At 46.8% G+C, this 18,732-nt stretch overlaps 1 pseudogene; it reads left to right on the top strand.

Annotated features, from left to right (window-relative positions):
- Nucleotides 1-7,063: 7,063 nt before the first annotated feature.
- The window catches only part of LOC138247088 (N-formyl peptide receptor 3-like), a 57,829-nt pseudogene continuing 46,160 nt past the window's right edge, over nucleotides 7,064-18,732 (top strand).

Raw genomic sequence — 18,732 nt, 5'->3', positions numbered from 1 at the left:
AATACGCTTAATTTACAGTTCACATGCACTATTCATCAAACAGAAGTGAACTTTTTAGATCTAACTGAGTATGTCAAAACTAACAAGCTGTAGAGTATGTTCTCTGCTACATGCCACAAGCTTTAACCCCAGTAGATTGATTCAGAGGGTTCAACATAAATGCAGTGAACCAGAGGAGGAGATCAGGGAATTAGAAAGCTTGTCAAGAAGGTTTAGAGCAAGAGGTCATTCAAAAACCTATATTGAGGAAGCACAACGAAGAGTGAGAGCGCAATTGTCAGACCAGATATTGTTTGGCAGGAAGAAGATTATACAAGGCAAAGGTGACTCACATTTCAGATTCATAACTAGCTATAATAGGCAAGAGAGCAAGGTGAGATCTACATTGCAAATGCATTGGCACCTTACAGTGTCTCGTAGGCCTGGAGTAACTTTCAGGAGAGCTAAATCAATTTGGGATAGCTTGGTAAGATGCATTCCTGAAGCCTGTATCAAACGTAATATAACCTGGTTAGATCAACATTTAGGGTCAGAAAATCCAGTAAATTTAAAGCCTGTGATCATGACATTAATATAAATATGTATATATTACAGCTAATTCAGAAAAATAAAAGAATAATGGGCAATTATGACAGCAAAACAAATTATCCAATCTATGTTCCTCAGTGACCCTGTGGCTTAGTATATGTAGGCAGTACAATACTCCCTGTCCACAAAATAATTTTACAGCATTTATGGGCCACAAAAAAACAAGATCAAATGTATCCTGTTGTTAGGCATTTTGAGGAATTTCATCATAGTAGTACTGAAGGCCTGGTACATTATGTAATTGAACCAATCCCTCAGTGTTAAAGGAGATGACAGGGAAAAAGTCTTGAGAAATATCGAGTCATGGTACATCATTGAATTCAATACCAAAAGCCCCAATGGTCTCAATATTGAGGACATGCACACACATTTGTAAGCAATAAGAAATGCACACGTGAGACCATATGATCGTTCCTTCTTGTAGTCATGAAGCACTTTTTGATGGTTTTGGTTTCACTAGTGGTGATAGTTTAGTTGTTGTACCTTTATTAGCATAGGTTAGGAATAATGTAATACAGTTGATATTAGCTAAATGAGGTTAAAAATAGCCCAATCAGACTTCAAAGTGATAAAAAAAATGTGAGAGCCTTGTTTTAGCTACATCATATGTTGGGAGATTGACAAACATATACCAATTGCCCAAAATAGATTTACAATTTGCAATTTATGCATACATTTTATTATAATCTGTCAAAATATGTTTTGCACCAGGCACTTCATTTCAATAGTTTCTTTTAATTACGGCATTTTTTGACTCAATAAGAAGAAAAATATGTAAATGGTATTGTCGATAGCAATACTGGTATCTGTTAAGGCCGATAATATAATTATGCGCTAGGCACTTTGGGCCTCATTACGATTTTGGCGGTCTGACAGTAAGACTGCTGCAGTTGCGACCACCAAAAGACCGCCATGTTGGCGGTCATCCTACCAGCCTTATTAAGAGATACACAGCTCAGACCACCATAAAACTGCCAATTTTCCAAAACTGCCATGGCAATGATGAACGGAAAAAAGGCGGTTAGACCACCAGTACCTCCAGCATGACAAAAATCTACTGATCTAACTATGATCCACAAATCACAAGAGTGGTTCTTCCATGGCAGAAAACCATTGGCGGTGCAAATCGAGGCGGTCTGAACTCACATCAGTCAGAACACTACACCACATTGGATAGTTTGAATACCCCACACCTGACACACATTCACACACATGACACACCTACACACTGCACTATAAAACACACCCCTACAGAACCCATAATCCTTTGCAACCAGAACACCAGTCACAGACAGAGAGTTGCCAAAAAAAAGAACTAGGTAGACAAACAATGGGCACCCCTACACATTAAACCCAGCACACATCCCATATTTGCACAAAATACACAACACACAATTTACAAAACCACACAATACACAACAACCATCACCCACTCACATCATGGCACTCACACCTCATCACAAACATTTATCATCCTTTTACTCAGTACCTTACCATCTTTACCACCACTACCATGACCCCACAAAAACATTCACAGTTCACTGATGATGAGTTGAGGGTCATGGTGGACGAAATTGTCAAGGTAGAGTCATATCTATTTGGAGCACAGGTCCAGCAAACATACATAGCCAGAAAAATGGAGTTGTGCCAAAGGATAGTCGACAGGGCGAATGCATTCGGCAGTTACCCTCGCACAAGAGAGTACATCAGGAAGAGGTGGAACAACCCCAGGGGGAAGGCTCATTCCATGGCATCCAGGCACCAGCTGGCGTTTCTCGAGACTGGCGTTTGGCTCCAACCTTCTCCCCCATAGTTCACATCATGGGAAGAGAAGGTCTCAGACATCCTGCATCCTGAGGGCCTGAGAGGAATACCAGGAGTTGGGTAAGTAACAACTACATTAATGTGACCAAATAGTTTTGTCTTGCATGCTCAGTCATCACCTTTCCCCACCCTAATGACCAAACCACCCACCACCCCCTGTCCACATCTCCAAGTTCCCGTCACAGCCATGCCACATGTCAAGTAAACTCACCTTGGGCCACAGTGTTTGGGAAGGGCATGTGAAGTCCTGGGAACTGACAGCACTACAGCTCCCAGAAGGCAATGTTCCAACACTAAGAAAACCAGATCTGTGCCCTAAAAATGAAATGTCTTGTATTTGAAACTAGCAATCAAAGTAAACCAACCTGAATGGTCCACCATTTAAAAGTTCATGACAATTACAGTTATGCAATGTCCCACTACCAGTACCATTACAAGCAAATCACAGCTACAGCTGTGTCCCATACCAAACTGGACTCAGAGAAAACATCCCTAATCATGTCATATACTGACCTTGTGGGGACACCTCAATGGCAAACTGGAAGCTCTTGCAGTACACCCAGACAGAGGCCCAGGGCAAAAATTAAAACCAAATGTGTGCCAGCTCTGACACCATTGTGCATTGTTCATCTTGTACTTGGCTCAATTATGTCATACACCTAAGTAGGAGAGAAATGTACATTGCGTGTCTTCACCCAGACAAGATATGATGGTATTTGCAGACATTTAAACACCAACATACTCCAAGAGCATGAAACATACTGTATGCAATTTCAAAACTCTGTGTCCCACATTGCACTAATCCAGATTTAAAAGCAGCTGTCATTGTAATGTCAGGGGATCATGTAAAGGCAGTATGTGCATTTCACATACCATGTATAGTTGTTTAAATTATACATCACTTTTTGCATCACTTACACCAATTGTGTGTTCCACTTCTCCTACAGGTAACCTTGCCATCCCCAACATGGAGAGGATACCAGAGACAGACACTACCCCTCTGGATGAAGGCCACAGCGAGGAAAACAGCCCTAGATCTCTGGACACTGAGGAAAAAGCTGGCCCATCAGGGACACCTGTTCAGTCAACAACTGTCAACCTCTTCCTACCCACAGAAACTCCTCCCAGCCCTGTTGCATTACAAGCAATCATTCACCCCTAAACCTGTGTCCCAATTTCAGTCTCTTCCGTTGTGTGCCCCCAGTACAGGTACCTGAGTCTTCTCATGTCACCCCTGACAATGATGGTCATGCCACCAGTGGAAGTGGGCACACTGTGCCAGGGGCAAAGGTAAGGTGGGGTATGGTGCATGGGAGGGATGGTGCGGGCTAGAGGATGAGGGCTCCAAGGGACACAACTGACCAAGTCTTAGGAGCCTATCAACATTCCCAAGGCATGATGGGCCAGATACTGGTCATGATGGGGGAGATCAGACAGCTGCAAAGGGACAACCACCAGGAAGCCATGCAGCAGTGGCAGGCCCAAAATGCCATGCTGGCTTCCATTGCTGGAGTGCTGAGGGACATCAACACTACCCTCAGTAGGTTTGGCACCCAACATCAGGACTCTTCCACTAGCCATGAGACATCAGGCCCCTCAACATCTGTGGCTGCTAGTGGAATGGAGGCCCTGCCAGGAGAAAGACGTACCTCAGACACCCCACCCTCTGTAGCAGAGGAACCATCCTCACCCCCTGCAAACATGGAAGTCCACCCAGACATCCAAGAGGAGCAGATGCCAAGACTAAACCCACTGCCAGGAAGTGAACGTCTCCTTATTGGTTCTCTTTGTGTATCGCTGATGCACCCTGTTAACTGTTCTGATACCTAACTCCATTTTCCTGTGTTGCAAGAACACTGGACTTGTGTTTCCAAATGGTGTAGCAGCTAAAGACTGAACCCTTCACTATTAACTTTATTTCATTTCTGTTTCAATTCACCCATTTTGTTGTTCACTCCCCTATAAATACCTCTTAATCACAGAAGATGTGTACATTTGATGTATCAACCATATTCAAATGTCATTTATGACAACTATTGTAGCAAAATGTTCCTCTCCAATGTTATACCTCTGTTATGGTCATGACACATGTACTTGACAACCAGGATGCATATTGCATCGGGATTGTAACATACACATGACACAAGTCACCTGTATAGTACATCTCCATGTTTTTAATTGTAGAATGGCAATCAGCACATTGTGAAGTCCTGCTGTGGACTTCAGTGTTTCAGCTTAGGTGTCATTCACTACCAACCCACATGATACAGAAGTCAGGGACAAGTCAGTCTATCACAATCCCAGAAGGCAGACAGATTGGTTAAATGTATAATCAGCTAAAGCTGTATCACATACCCATACCTTATCTTCCAAAATGACCATACCCCATGAAACAGACGGAGGTCAGTACTAATCTCGCCAGTAATGGACCCTTCCACTTACCATGGTCAGGTACCTGTAGGCTTGTCACTCACCTATGTCAGTCTTCAGACACATGCACATTGGTCTGCAATGAGGAAACACACTGACAGCTATGCACAAGTTAGGCCACATACAGTACAAACCATAATGTTGGTAGAGTGTCTGGATACCAAATAATGATGTGTTGGACAAAAATGAACACACACATGCCAACATTTGAGCCATCTCAAATACCAAACAGGTCTATATGTCTGAAAAGGACACTTCCAAACCACTGTCCTGACAGTCTGGGCATATAATTCATACACCACAAATCTCATAAAAAACAGTACCTGGTCTAATCCATGTTCACTGCTCTTGTCAGTCAGCAATTACCATCTGCCTGTGACACTGTCTGACAATGCCAAATGAGGATGAGCCAAACAGCCAATCTGCAAATCTGTGATTGACAAAGATAAGGTATAGGGCCGAGTGGAACACAAACATCACATTGTCTATTCGTAACTACAAATGTGACTTTGATTGTGCATTTTCTAAAGAATAGATTATGTACATAACTGTTCCGTACACAACTCGAAAGGAACATTCACCATGCAACTCTGTGTCATGGGCTTTGGAGCCACTTAAGAGCACACTGATGGTGATAAAAAGAACATTACATGGAATTCATAACCTCAACAATACCACATGGAATCTATATTGTAACATAACATCACATACCCTGAGTCAGTTGAAGTACTGATTGATGACTGTTAGACCTGGCATCCTTGACGTGGTCTCTCCTGTCTTTTTTGCCTCTGCTTCCTATGTTTTGACTCTGTGCTGGACTCTGTTTTTGCTGTTGTGGTACTCTGGGCACTTTACCACTGCTAAGCAGTGCTAAAGTGCAAGTGCTCTCTGTGTGAAATATTTATGTAATTGGCTTTTCCATGATTGACATATTTAGTTTACTAGTAAGTCCCTAATAAAGTGCACTAGAGGTGCCCAGGGCCTGTAAATCAAATGCTACTAGTGGGCCTGCAGCACTGGTTGTGCCACCCATATGAGTAGCCACTGCAATGTCTGTGCGTGCAGTTTTAAACTGTCAATTCCACCTGGCAAGTGTACCCCTAACCTTCCCTTTTTATACATGTGAGGCACATTTAAGGTAGGCCCTAGGTAGCCCCGTGGATAGGGTGAAGTGTATGTTGAAGGTGGGACATGTATTGATGTGTTTTACATGTCTTAACAGTGAAGTACTGCCAAATTCGTTTTTCACTGTTGCAAAGGCTATCTCTCATAGGTTAACATGGGGGATGCCTTTAAATATCTTTTAAGTTCAGTTTGCCGTTGGGAGCAGAGAGAATTCAGGATTTTGGTGTCTCTGAACTCACAATTTAAAAATACATCTTTTGGTAAAATTGGTTTTTAAATTGTCAGTTTGAAAATGCCACTTTTAGAAAGTGGGCATTTTCTTGCTTAAACCATTCTGTGGCTCTGCCTGCTTGTGTATTCCCTGTATGGGTTAGACTGACAGTTTGGTTGTTTGTAAATCCCCTGTAGACAGTGACACAAAAGGAGCTGGGGCGTAGCCTGACTATATGGTGGGCCATCTGGGCTGGAGTGGAGGGAGGAGTCACATACACCTGAATACCTGAGGGCTGTGCCTGCCCTCACACAATGCAGTCTCCAACCCCTGGTGTGTGTCTGGAGCTAGGGCCTGGGCAAGGCAGGATCTTGTGAACAACAGAGACTTTCCTTTGAAGTCTGCCTACTTCAAAGGCAGAAAGAGGTCAAAGTAGTGGACCCAACCCCCCAGATTTTTAGATCACTTCTGGATTCAAGAGGAACCTCTGCCAAGGAGAAGAGCTGCAGAAGGAGTACTAGCCCTTTGCCTGTGACTGTGCTTTATTGGTTGGCCTGCGGTTGCTGCTTCTGCCTGAAATAGGACAAAGACTGGACTTTGTGGTATATTCCTGCTTGTGATGAATCTCCAAGGGCTTGGACTGAGCTTGCCTCCTGTTTTGAAGTCTCAGGGCCATCAAAGACTTCCTCTGCCAGCCTCTGGACTCTCCTCGGAGACTCCTGCCCTGCCATGTGGTACCCCATCCAGTCTCTGGGCCCTTGAGAGGTTAAGTTGGCAGAACAAAGACTGAAAGCCATGCACAGGACACCATGCGGGGTAAATTTTGACGCACCACCTGCAACACAGCTAAAAAATGACACGCCATCCACTTCCTAGCTGAAATCGATGAACCACCTGCATTGCGACTCGGAAGTCAATGATTCACCTGCATTGCAGCTGGAGAAACAAATCAACACCCGCTTGCGACTGGTGGTAATAATGCAAACCCCACGTAGCGTGGTTTTCAACACCGTGCTGCAGGAGTTCTCACGCATCATCGCTGGGCGCCAAAACTCAACGGAAGCCTGCATGGATCCGAGTTTCCCTGCCCGGAAATTGACACATCGCTCTCTTGCAGGGGAGAAAATCGATGCATCGCCTACCCGAAAAAAGAGGAAACGATGCACAGCCTCACTTGCAAGTGAGGAATCAATGGATTGCTGACTTTTTCAACGCACGCTTGCCTGTGCGGCTTTATTTTTGATGCAAACCAGGTACTTTGTGTAACAATAATACTTGCATTGGTTTCTATGGAGTAAGATTCTTAGGGGGTCATTACGACTCCGGCGGTCTTTGCTAAAGATCAGCTGAAGCCGCGGGCGCTACAATAGCACCAGTGGTGGCGGTATCCGTGGCACCCTATTATGACTTTTCCGCTGGGCCAGCGGACGGAAACAGTGTTTCCGCCCGCTGGCCCAGCGGAAAAGTGACATCAACATTGAAGCCGGCTCGCAAGAGGGCCGGCCGCAATGTGGATGTGCAGCGGGTGAAGCAGCACCCGCCCCGTGCATTTCACTGCCCGTCATTCGGGTAGTGAAATGCGCAATGGGGCTGTGCCTGGGGGCACCTGCACTGCCCATGCCAAGTGCATGGGCAGTGCAGGGGCCTCCATTGGCACCCCAAGTCCCCCTTACCGCCAGCCTTTCCATGGCGGTGTTTACCGCCATGGACAGGCTGGCGGTTGGGGACTCATAATCCCCAGGGCAGCGCTGCTTGCAGCGCTACCCTGGCGGATTACGACTGCCCAATTGCAGCTTGGCGGTATCCTGGTTAGACCAGCGATATGACCATGGTGAATGCACCAAGGTCATAATACGCCTGCTGGACACCGCCAGCCTGTTGGCGGTACTACCGCCATAGTTTCGCCATCCGCCGGGGTCATAATGACCCCCAAATTCTTTTGAAAATCATATCTTGACTTATGTATGTTGGATTTTTGTCGTTTTGGACTTGTTTGTTTTAGATAAATATTGCCTATTTTTCTAAACTGGTGTGGTGTCCTTTTTGTAGTGTTTATACTGTATTACTGTGTGAGTTGGTACAAATACTTTACACATTGCCTTTGAGATAAGCCTGACTGCTTGTGCCAATCTACCAAGGGGGCAAGCAGGGGTTATCTAAGTATGTATGTCCATTGCCCTGACTAGAGTGAGGGACACTGACTGCCAACTAGAGACCCCATTTCTAACATTGGTGATCAGCGGTGAGGATAGAACTTGTATTTGTACTTGATATACAGTGATTAAGAGTACACTACTATTTTCAATGCAAACCATTACGTGACCACATAATACTTGTTTTTGCTTTTTGTCTTTTTGAACTTTTTCTGCTTCCATATTATTGGAGATTTTTTTGTTACTTCTCTTGGTCACTCTGTGTTCTTTTTGGAACTTTGCAAGTTTGAGTGAACTTTACTAACATGTCTCAATCTGGGGATGCACTAGCTGCGTCTACAAAGGCTGTTTCTGAGTTTGAGAAACTGGAGGAGTAGACAGAGGCTCAACTGTATCAGGAGCTCCACCAGGAAGGAGGAGCTGCAAAAGGCATTGAGGGCCTGGGTGGCAGCCAAGGAGGCTGGGAGCACACAGAGGAAGAGGATGAGGGTTAGAAGGTGCAGTGTTCATAATGTGGTAGTGGATGTACCTGTTCTGCCTGGGGGGAGGGTCTCCAGGGCAGGTAGAAATATGTCATCCAATGGTCTAACTCCTGAGGAGTTGCAGGACAGACATGCAGAGAGGGTTCACAAGTTGGAGTTAGAGAAACTTAAAATGGGGATGGAAGAGAGAAGGTTGTACATGGAGGAGAAAAAGATGCTCCTGGCTCATGAGCTCACATTAAGAGAGCTGGATCAGAAGAGCCAGTCTAGCAGAGATGGTGGCAGCAGTACCTCAGTGCAGCCTGAGAGGAGGGTAAACATTCAAGAGGACACATTAAAGCATTACAAGAAGGAGTATGACATATATCTGTGGTTTAAGGGGTATGAGTCAGATCTCCACATGAACATGATCACTGAGCACATTGGGGGGCAGGTCTGTTGAAGCACTTTAAGGGATGGGAGGGACACTCTTACATCCTTAGGGGACCTCAGGGACTCACTTACTGTTTTATGAGGGACCTCCTACTCACAAGATATGGCCTCACCTCTGACTAGAACAAGGACAAGTTTAGGTCCTACAAGAAGAAGGATTCCCAAAAGTGTAGACTCTTTTTTCAGGTAAGTGGATGGTTGGGTGAAGGTCAGTAAGGTAGCAACTTATGAGGGGCTTTAAAACTTAATTGCTTGGGAGCACTTGTACAGTCTTTGTTTTTCAGAGCTGCACCAGCACCTGATTGACAGCAAGCTGACTGACCCCACAAACCTTGCTCAGGAAGCGGACCGGTGGGAGAGCACTAGGGTTCAGAAAAGGTATGGGGGAAACCATGCCAAGGATGGGCAGGGTCCCCATCAGAAGAAGTGGGGGTAAGGTTAAACAGTGGGAGTTCTCTGAAGGGCCCACACCCAATTGCCAGGGTAAGGATTCCCAGCCCCCAGTTGAAAAGAAACCATGAGTCTCTACAGGGAAACCTGCAGACAAGACAAGGGTCCCCACAAGTGTTTTGTGTAGGAAAGTCCTTTTTTTTTGCCTGATCACCCCCACTCTTTCTGGATAGGTACTGGTGGTTACTGACTCTTGGCTGTGCCCTGGGTACTGCTTACCAGTCCCAGGGCCAGTGCTCTGTGTAAAATGGATATGCAAATTAGGCTAATTATAATTGGCTAAGTTAACCTACCTATAAGTCCCTAGTATATGGTAGGGCATGTAGGTTTAGGGACCACAGCATAGGTGGTGCACACCTAGGTGCATTGCTGAGGTGCCCAGTGTAATTTTAAAAGCAAGCCTGCCTTGCTGGCTGCTTTTAAATTAAAGTTATATGCAAATTCGACTTTGGAATTAAAGTTACTTCCAAAGTTTTAAACTACCTTATTTTTACATATAAGTCACCCCTAAGGTGTGCCCTATGTGCCCCTAGGGCTGGGTGCCATGTAACTATAAGCAGGGACTTTATAAAAATAGATTTATAAGCCCTGGTGAGGTAAAAACAGCCAAATTCGTTTTTCCCTCATGGAAGTAAATGGCCTTCATAGGCTAGAATGGGCAGACTTTATTTTAAATTTTAAAGTCTCCTTAAATGTTACATACCAAGAATTTGGTATCAAATTGATTGTTATAATAAATCCCACAACTTCCAGTTGTTGGATTTAATATAACTAGTGCAGGTAAAAAGTTTAGACTTTACCTAAAAAGTTGCCAATTTCAGCTCTGCATTGTTTTTGCTGCTGTGCTCTGATTGGCCAGCCTGCAGCAGCTTCTGCCAGGCCACTTTTATGAGGTGTGAAGTGGCCTGGCTTTACACAAAGGAATGTGCTTGGGGGAGAGAATCTCCCCTCAGCAGATGGGGAAGCAGGAAGGGGGAGGGCTGCCAAACTGGTCTTCAAAGGCAGAGAAGGACATCTGGAGCACCCAGCAACACCCCCACATCCTGCAACCCCAGACAGCTAGGTGCCCCCTTGATTAGATTAGGAGAGGGCAGGAGAGGGGTGTGTTTATGATTTTTAGCCACACCAGTGGGTGGGCTCAGCCAGATCTCTCCTCTAAAAATCAGATTCATCCATTTTGGATTTTTAGAGACTATTGCCTTCTGGGATGGATTTTTGCCACACTTCCCAGGAAGTGGTCATCACAGGGGGACGACCCTGTCCCTGATTGGAGGACCAGGGCCCCCCTGCTTTTCACCCAGGAGCAAGGATAAAACTGGCAGACCTGCACCCACGCCTCAGATCCCCTCCAGAATTCAAGAAGAAGGAACTACAAGGAGAAGAAGGACTGCCCTGCTGGACCCCTGGCCTGCACCTGGACCCTGCACTCAGAAAGACTGCACCAGCTGCACACTTGGGCTTCACCACAAGAAGGACTTTGCCTGGCTTCCACTGGTTCAAGGAGGGACTCCCTGTTTGCTACAGGTGAAAAATTGCTAACCAGAGTCCCCTGCACCAACTCCTGAAAAAGTGACCAGCTGACCACTGTCCAGTGGCCAAAAAGGAGTTTGCGCCAGGTGCACTCTGGGAGTTGAAGTCCGCACTTCCCAAGGACCATCACAGAACTTCTGGACCCTTGGGGTGAGCTGTGGACCCCAAAAGAACCTTAAAAGAACATCTGGGTGAAGCCCCAGAAGTTTGGAAAAGATTGGAGAAATTTTAGAAAAAAGCTCCATAAAGTGACCGACTCGACGCGGAAATTCTAGCCGGCTTGCCTCAACCGCGACCCGGCCTGACTTCGTGGTTCGTCCCGGTCAAGAAAAACATCCGAAAAAAAGACTAAGTCCGAACGTAAAAAGTTGACCGGGACCTTCCAGCCATCGTATCCGAGAAGGGCTCCACGGACGTCGGATCAAGATCCAGGTTTACCCCGGTCGAAGGATTTTCATCTCGAAAAAACGACTAAGTCCGAAGGTAAAAATCACCACCGAGGAAACCGACTTCGCGTATCCGGACAAGGGCTCCAGGAGGTCGGATCCAACTGGCAGGTTCGTCCCGGGGAAGAAAAACATCGAAAAAGAGACTAAGTCAGAAGGTAACTTTTTGACCGAGGCCTCCCGCGACTTGTAGCCGAGCAGGGCTCCATCGCGGTCGGCCTGAAAGTTTGACTTTGCCCCGGTCCTGGTGCAACCAGATGACCCGATTGGCGCTTTTCGTTTCTGAGCGCTAGAAAATAATAATACTTTAAAAATTCATATCTCCGGTTCCCCTGAACCGATTTTAATCGTTTTTGTGTCATTTTAAAGATAAAAATATAAGCTATTTTTATAAAATGGTTTTGGATTTTTAAACTGTTTCCTGTGTTTTATTTAATTACTGTTTTGTGATATTTGAATGCTTTACACTTTGTCTCCTAAGTTAAGCCTTGACGCTCGATGCTAAGCTACCAAGGGTAGAGCTGGGATTAATTTACTGAGACCTAACTGTACTTTTGTGGAGGTTTGTGGCTTGTTGCTAGGTGTAGGTACCTACCTGCCCTATCAATAACCCATTTTCCAACATAATTGGAAGCAGCGACGGGATCCTGTACTTGTGTTCAATATCACGTTACAGTTTTAGATAAAACAAATTAAAAATCCTTTAAATTGTCCTAGTGCAAAAATTGTTTTTAATTTTTAATTTTAATTTTTTTTTTAAATTAATTTGGATTAATTTCAATTATTGAATTTTTGTAATTTTTCTAAATTCTTGTTTCCAATTTTTGCAAAAAGCTTTTGTTGACACAAAACTAGGGAACCATGGAGCTTGATCTGGCTAGCCTACCCACACTGACAGTAGTCCAGCTTAGGGGGTTGTGTATTGAGAGGGGGTTGCCTGCAACCACTAATCTCAGGAAAGAAATCCTGATTAAATCCCTGACAGCATGGGCTGAGGCCCAAGAGGTAGAGACAGAGGAAGCTCCAGAGGAGGAACCAAAAGAAGATGATGCTAACTCTAACCATTCAGGGGAGGAAAGGCATCAGACCCCAAGTGAGGAAGAGGAGGAACGGTCCTCACTGGACACAGTCACTAGGGGTAGACCCAAAGCTAGTGGTAGGAAGAGGGTCCTTTCAGGAGGAGAGAACCCATCCATTAGGGAGAGAGAGCTGGAAGCCCAGCTAGCCTACATAGCTTTGGAGGCAGATAAGCTTGCGCTAGAAAAAAAGAAGTGGGCAAGCAAAGAAAAAAAAGATGGAAGCAGCGAGAAAGAAACTGAGGTGTCCCTGGGTGGGGGTTTTGCCCCCAGATTACCCAAAGGGGTGGTTCCTGCCTATGTAGAGGGGGATGACATCGATAAGTGGCTGGGGGCCTTTGAGAGGGCCCTCCAGATGAGGAAAGTCAAGCCTCAGTACTGGGGTTCACTCCTTTGGGAGTTAGTTCCCAACTCTGGGAGGGATAGGCTCCTAACCATGAGTGGGGAGGATGCAGACTCATACCCCAGTATGAAGAGATGCTTGACTAAAAAGTTTGGTCTAACCCCAGAGCAGTATAGGCTTAAGTTTAGGGACACCCAAAAGACAAGCACCTAGTCCTGGGTGGACTTTGTGGACATTTCAGTGAAAGCACTGGAGGGCTGGATACAGGGCAACAGGGTAAGTACCTTTGAGGGGCTGTACAATTTGATTATGAGGGAGCACCTTCTAACTTATTGTGTCCAAGAGAGGCTCCGCCAGTATCTAGTAGACTCTAGGTTGACCAACCCCAGAGAGCTGGGGGAGGCAGCAGATGACTGGTTAAGAACTAGAGTTAACCAGAGACCCCCAGGGGGTGATCAGAAAAAGGGAGGACATGGTTCTTCTCAGGGGAAGAACCAAGGGAAAGATGACAAAAAACCCAAAGAGTCCTCACAAGAGTCCCCAAAAACTTCTCAGGGAGGGGGAGCCCCGAGCCAATTCACTTCTAAAGGGAAAGGGTATCAGGGAAAGAATTTTGATCCTGCTAAAGCAGGAAGGTTTCAGGAGCTTGCTAAGGCCGGCAAGTGTTTTGACTGTTATCAGCCAGGACATAAAAGAGGAGATGCTATCTGCACCAAGAAGCCCCCCACTGGTGGGCAATCCCAGGGGATTGCTAGTGTAGGGTTGGGGGTGGAAGTTGGCCCAGGGGTGGAATCAGGGTACACTGAAGTCACCTTAGTATCCGTGGGTGGGGTGGACATTGCAACTATGGCCACCTTACCTCCCATCATGCAGAGGTATAGGCAGAGGCCTAAAGTCAATGGGACTGAAGTGGAAGCTCTGAGAGATACAGGAGCCAGTGTGACAATGGTCACAGAAAAGCTGGTTTCTCCAGAGCAGGTCTTACCTGGTGTCTTCCACCAGGTGACTTATGCAGATAGCAGAACCAAACTCCATCCCATGGCTATGGTGAGTCTGGAATGGGGAGGTGTGACTGGCCCTAAAAAAGTAGCTGTAGCTCCTGCCCTCCCAGTAGAGTGTCTACTGGGAAATGATCTTGAAGCATCTGAATGGTCAGAAGTGGAGAGAAGGGTCCATGCAAAGATGCTGGATCTCCCTGAATGGGTGTGTGCTGTGACCAGGTCACAGGCAGCACAACAGGGAAATGCTGGACACTTGGACCCTGGAACAATGGGCCAAGCCTCCAAGAAGAAGAGAAAGGGCACTGGGTCTGGCTTACCAGCCCCAACAAGTACAGAGGGTCAGGAAGAATCTAACCCTGAGGGGGAGGATCTGAACTCTGAGGGAGGGACACCTTCCCTGCAAACTCTGCCTGACTTGGCAGAACTGCAAGGGGCAGGTGGGCCCACCAGAGAAGATTTGTGCCAGGGACAAAGAGAGTGTCACACTCTTGAGGGCCTGAGGCAGACTGCTGCCAGGCAAGAACAAGGGGATACCAGTGGTACCCACAAGGTTTACTGGGAGGATGGAGTTCTCTACACTGAGGCTAGGACCCTCAAAGAAGGGGCTACTAGGAGAGTAGTGGTCCCCCAAAAGTATAGAGAATTCCTCCTTACCTTAAGCCATGATATCCCCTTAGCTGGTCATTTGGGACAGACCAAGACCTGGAACAGGCTGGTCAACCATTTTTTTTGGCCAGAAATGTCAGAAAAAGTCAGGGAGTTTTGCAGCTCCTGTGTCACCTGTCAAGCCAGTGGCAAGACAGGGGGCAAGCCAAAGGCTCCCTTAATTCCACTGCCAGTGGTTGGGACTCCCTTTGAGAGGGTGGGGATTGACATTGTTGGTCCCCTAGACCCACCAACTGCTTCAGGTAACAGGTACATTGTGGTGGTAGTGGACCATGCCACCAGGTACCCTGAGGCAATACCCCTCCGGACAATCACTGCACCCACAGTGGCTAGGGCCCTACTTGGTGTGTTCACCAGAGTGGGATTCCCAAAGGAGGTGGTCTCAGATAGGGGCACAAACTTTATGTCAGCCTATCTGAAAGCCATGTGGGAGGAGTGTGGTGTTACTTATAAGTTCAGCACACCCTACCATCCACAGACCAATGGTCTGGTGGAAAGATTCAATAAGACCCTGAAGGGCATGATCATGGGTTTGTCTGACAAACTCAGGAGGAGGTGGGATGTCCTCCTCCCATGCCTGCTGTTTGCCTACAGGGAGGTGCCACAGAAGGGGGTTGGATTCAGCCCCTTTGAGTTACTGTTTGGGCACCCTGTAAGAGGCCCATTGTGCTTGGTGAGAGAGTCTTGGGAAAAGCCTCTCAAGGAAGCCAAGGAGAATGTGCTGGATTATGTACTAGGCCTGCGGTCTCGCATGGCTGAGTATATGAAGAAGGCAAGCAGGAACCTGGAGGCCTGTCAGGAGCTCATGAAGCTCTGGCATGATCAAAAGGCTACCATGCCTGAGTATCACCCAGGACAGCTGGTGTGGGTTTTGGAGCCCATGGCTCCTAGGGCACTGCAGGCCAAATGGACTGGGCCCTATCCAATCCTAGAGAAAAAAGGTGAGGTCACCTACTTGGTGGACCTTGGCACCCCCAGGAATCCTCACAGGATCCTGCATGTTAATAGGATGAAACCCCACCAGGACAGGGCAGACATGACCATGCTGATGGTCACTGATGAAGGGAAGGAGGAGAAGGGTGAACCTCTGCCAGACCTCCTGTCCTCAAAGGAAAAAGATGGGTCAGTGGAGGGAGTGGTACTCTCTCCCAAACTGACAGATCAGCAACAACAAGACTGTAAGCAAGTCTTGGGACAGTTTGCTAGTCTGTTCTCCCTGACCCCTGGACTCACCAATTGGTGTGTCCATGATGTTGACACTGGTGACAGCTTGCCTGTCAAGAACAAGCTGTACAGGCTGTCTGACCAGGTCAAGGCCAACATCAAAGCTGAAGTGGCTAAGATGTTGGATCTGAAGGTAATTGAGCACTCTGATAGTCCTTGGTCCAGTCCAGTGGTACTGGTGCCCAAAGCTAGTCCCCAAGGTGGGAAGAAAGAATTAAGATTCTGTGTGGACTACAGAGGTCTAAATGCAGTCACTAGGACTGATGCTCACCCCATACCTAGAGCTGATGAGCTCATTGACAGGTTGGGGGCTGCCAAATTCCTGAGCACATTTGATCTGACCTCAGGATATTGGCAGATTGCCTTAAGTCCAAGAGCCAAGGAGAGGTCAGCATTTTCCACACCAGAGGGCCACTTTCAGTTCAAGGTGATGCCCTTTGGGATGAAAAATGCTCCTGCCACCTTCCAACGGTTGGTGAATAGAGTCCTATCTGGGTTGGAATCTTTTAGTGCAGCTTATCTAGACGATATAGCTGTATTTAGTTCCACCTGGAGGGACCACCTGGTCCACCTGAAGGAAGTGCTTCAGGCCCTGCTTCAAGCAGGCCTGACTATCAAGGCAAGCAAGTGCCAGATAGGGCAAAGTTCTGTTGTGTACCTGGGCCACCTTGTTGGTGGAGGCCATGTACAACCTCTCCAGCCCAAGATCCAGACTATCCTGGATTGGGAGGCTCCAAAAACCCAGACTCAGGTCAGGGCCTTTCTTGGCCTGACTGGGTATTACAGGAGGTTTGTTCAGAATTTTGGGACCATAGTGGCCCCTCTGACTGAGCTTACCTCCAAGAAACAACCCAAGAAGGTCATTTGGACCCCAGAGTGTCAAAAAGCTTTTGACACCCTAAAACAGGCTATGTGTTCAGCACCAGTGTTACTGGCCCCTGACTATAGCAAGGAGTTTGTAGTGCAAACAGATGCTTCAGAGGAAGGGATTGGGGCAGTGTTAGCACAAGTTAATGAAGAGGGCCATGATCACCCAGTTGCCTTCATCAGCAGGCGACTACTCCCCAGAGAGAAGAAATGGAGTGCCATTGAGAGGGAGGCCTTTGCTGTGGTTTGGTCCCTGAAGAAGTTGAGGCCTTACTTGTTTGGCACTCACTTCCGTGTACAAACTGACCACAGACCTCTCAGATGGTTGATGCAGATGAGGGGGGAGAACCCAAAACTGTTAAGGTGGTCCATTTCCCTACAGGGGATGGACTTCACAGTGGAGCACAGACCTGGGACTGCTCATGCCAATGCAGATGGCCTTTCCAGGTTTTTCCACTTAGCTGATGAGGACTACCAGGGTGTAGGTTAGTACCCATCACCTTTCATCTGGGGGGGGGGCAGTGTAGGAAAGTCCTTTTTTTTTGCCTGATCACCCCCACTCTTTCTGGATAGGTACTGGTGGTTACTGACTCTTGGCTGTGCCCTGCGTACTGCTTACCAGTCCCAGGGCCAGTGCTCTGAGTAAAATGGATATGCAAATTAGGCTAATTATAATTGGCTAAGTTAACCTACCTATAAGTCCCTAGTATATGGTAGGGCATGTAGGTTTAGGGACCACAGCATAGGTGGTGCACACCTAGGTGCATTGCTGAGGTGCCCAGTGTCATTTTAAAAGCAAGCCTGCCTTGCTGGCTGCTTTTAAATTAAAGTTATATGCAAATTCGACTTTGGAATTAAAGTTACTTCCAAAGTTTTAAACTACCTTATTTTTACATATAAGTCACCCCTAAGGTGTGCCCTATGTGCCCCTAGGGCTGGGTGCCATGTAACTATAAGCAGGGACTTTATAAAAATAGATTTATAAGCCCTGGTGAGGTAAAAACAGCCAAATTCGTTTTTCCCTCATGGAAGTAAATGGCCTTCATAGGCTAGAATGGGCAGACTTTATTTTAAATTTTAAAGTCTCCTTAAATGTTACATACCAAGAATTTGGTATCAAATTGATTGTTATAATAAATCCCACAACTTCCAGTTGTTGGATTTAATATAACTAGTGCAGGTAAAAAGTTTAGACTTTACCTAAAAAGTTGCCAATTTCAGCTCTGCATTGTTTTTGCTGCTGTGCTCTGATTGGCCAGCCTGCAGCAGCTTCTGCCAGGCCACTTTTATGAGGTGTGAAGTGGCCTGGCTTTACACAAAGGAATGTGCTTGGGGGAGAGAATCTCCCCTCAGCAGATGGGGAAGCAGGAAGGGGGAGGGCTGCCAAACTGGTCTTCAAAGGCAGAGAAGGACATCTGGAGCACCCAGCAACACCCCCACATCCTGCAACCCCAGACAGCTAGGTGCCCCCTTGATTAGATTAGGAGAGGGCAGGAGAGGGGTGTGTTTATGATTTTTAGCCACACCAGTGGGTGGGCTCAGCCAGATCTCTCCTCTAAAAATCAGATTCATCCATTTTGGATTTTTAGAGACTATTGCCTTCTGGGATGGATTTTTGCCACACTTCCCAGGAAGTGGTCATCACAGGGGGACGACCCTGTCCCTGATTGGAGGACCAGGGCCCCCCTGCTTTTCACCCAGGAGCAAGGATAAAACTGGCAGACCTGCACCCACGCCTCAGATCCCCTCCAGAATTCAAGAAGAAGGAACTACAAGGAGAAGAAGGACTGCCCTGCTGGACCGCTGGCCTGCACCTGGACCCTGCACTCAGAAAGACTGCACCAGCTGCACACTTGGGCTTCACCACAAGAAGGACTTTGCCTG

This window comes from Pleurodeles waltl, chromosome 7, assembly GCF_031143425.1.
Source record: "Pleurodeles waltl isolate 20211129_DDA chromosome 7, aPleWal1.hap1.20221129, whole genome shotgun sequence".
NCBI classification, from domain to species: Eukaryota; Metazoa; Chordata; class Amphibia; order Caudata; family Salamandridae; genus Pleurodeles; species Pleurodeles waltl.
This window is presented reverse-complemented; position numbering and strand designations above follow the sequence as displayed.